The following is a 2,573-nucleotide window of genomic DNA, read 5'->3' on the forward strand; positions in this document are numbered from 1 at the left end:
AGCCGTGTAGGTGAAAAGGTAGTGGGGAGAATTAACAGCCAGAGTGGGGAAGAAGGGGAATAGTAGGAGATTGTCTGATTATGGATGGCAGTCTCAACAATTGATAAATGAAAAGCCTCTTTGTTTTTCATCAGAGGCATATTTGCCTTGACCAAGAAGTTTGTCTAGTGTCCACCGTCTGGTGGAGACACGGCTACTCTGGCTGTTGGCGTGAGCCAAGGAGCAGCAACGATCATCCCAATTGGCTCGCCAGGTGAGGAACTGGCCCTGAGTCAGAACAGTCTGAGTAACAGAAAGCCACTCCTTTGGTGTAAGGTAGTCATCGCCACTGATACTCTCTAATAGGGAGAGGGTGAAGGGGGCATTTGGGCCATAGTTTCTGACAGCAGAATTGAGTTTTTCCAATTTTTTGAATGGGAGCCGGCAATAGACCATGGGGACGGGAACTGAGTTATCGGTCTCACTTTCATTCTCATTATCAAGTTCAAGGTCGCTATCAGACTGTTCAGCCTCCGAATCAGAGTGTTCATGAGTAGGAGGGGGATCTTTGTTTGTGGACCGCAGAGGTGCAGAGGAAGAAGGAAGGCGAGAAGGGGTAGAAGAAGGAGCAGAGGCTAGGGCAGATGGGCGTGTCTCGGACCAAGTGACAGGTGGCTGAGGCAGACGAGGACTAGAGGCAGGAGCGGGCTGGGCTCTCCAGTAGTCTGAGAACGAGTGACAGGAAAAGTCAAGTGGACTGAGGGGCGCTGTGAGAAACAGGGATGAGCGTTAGAGAAGGAAGAGCAGAGAGTTGAAAGGTGAGAAAAGCATTCCTGGAGTTGAAGAATCTTGGTCAGTTCCTGAATTTGGGAGATGAGGCGAGTCTTCATGTCTAAGAAAGAAGGTGGGAGGGCAGAGGCGATGTTAGGAGGCAGGGGAGGGGCAGAGGACAGGGTTAGGGGAGGCCAATCTTCAGAATGATACCGGGCCACTTCCTCCTCAAGGGCGGTAGCATCACCAGGGTTGAGCGGTTTGGGAGTTGCGAGGAAGGCAGCGGGGGCAGAGGGAGAAGAGGTGGGTTTTATGGGCGCAGACAGTTGGCGGAAGACTGGAGCGCAGAGAGGTTTAGAAAAGCCCTTCTCTGCAGCGGAGAAAGGGTCGTCATAGGGAGGAGGAGGATGACATGAAGAGGGAGGGGGGACGGGGAGGGGAGAAGTGGGTTTAGAGGGGCGGCGGGAGCACCGGCAGGCAGGCAGGCAGGCAGGCAGTGACGGAATCTGACAGTCCTCCTGTGGCATATCAATGAGAGTAAAGGAAATAGAGGTCTGAGATGGAGAGCAAGAGGGTGGATGGAAGGGGGACAGGACCCAGGCCGGGACTGTGAGAGACAGAGTTCTGCAACTGAGAGGAGCTGATGTTTCCCTGAATCGGAATCAGCGCCCTCAAGAATGTCTCGGATGAGACCCCAAAATGTAAAGATTGTTGCTGTGACTGCTTTGTCTCCTTCAAGTTTTATTTTTTCATTAAGTTCACGACCAACCCTCTGCCATTTCTTGGGGTGGATAACTGGCCCGTCAATCATAAACCAAGGACATGTCTCATCAATAAAGATGAAAAATCTTACCAAGTCCTTTTTCTTTACCCTTATGCCCCTCTCTCTGAGAGCTTCTTTTAAGTCCTTTATAAAGCAGACTTCTTTAGACATGGAATGGCCCATTCTTGAGATGTCTAAGACGGATGACTTACCTAATGACTGGAGCAACCGGGCGAGCAGCGTCAGTCATGAACCTGGATTCGATCGCGATCTTAGATCTTAATCCGTCCAGGAGGTGACCCGTGCCTCGAGCCCCACATCGGTTGCCACCTGACCTGGCCTGCAGGTCACATTATTCGGGGGAACGAGGAGGGTCACAACCTGTGAATAAAGAATGGGCAAGAGAGACGACAGGACTCAAGGAAGCATTGCTTGTCAAGAGCCGTTTACTTGGTTGAGGAGAGCATATTTAAAGCAAAAATCTTGGAGGGAGGGGGAGAGGAAGGAGGGAGATGGAAGGTTACAAAATCTTCTGGGGTTGAGCTCCAGGGTGACAGGTGAGGAGGGGGTGGATGATAGGTGGGGAGGGGGTGGATTCCCATGAATGTTCTTTTCCCAGGGCCAAGCCGGATCCTTGTGATTGTCAGGCAGGATGTTTATCTCAGGGCTCTCATGGTTCCCAACACCAAGGAGCTTCCCAAGAGCTTACCCCCAAGGTGATTGATTCTGAGTTCCAACATGCTGACAATAACAATTAAGACCACATGTCACAACCAAGGAGTAGAGTTTTAGGAGTAAACACTTAGAAAGCCCATTATCGTAGGTACTTGCACCAGCCTCATTTCACATTTGCATCCAAACCCTTAGCTTTCCTTGGGTGTGACAAGTGCCTGTACTCTCTGCATTCTTTTTGAAAGTTGCACATGCTGGTTGGTTCATTTCCCAGCATCCACACAGCAGCTTGCATCTGTCTATAACTGCCCTTCCAGGAGATCGAAGCCCTCTCCTGACCGTCAAGGGCACTAGGCACACTTGCGGTCACACGTATACATGCAGGCAA

Source organism: Mastomys coucha, unplaced genomic scaffold (assembly GCF_008632895.1).
Source record: "Mastomys coucha isolate ucsf_1 unplaced genomic scaffold, UCSF_Mcou_1 pScaffold6, whole genome shotgun sequence".
Classification (NCBI taxonomy): Eukaryota; Metazoa; Chordata; class Mammalia; order Rodentia; family Muridae; genus Mastomys; species Mastomys coucha.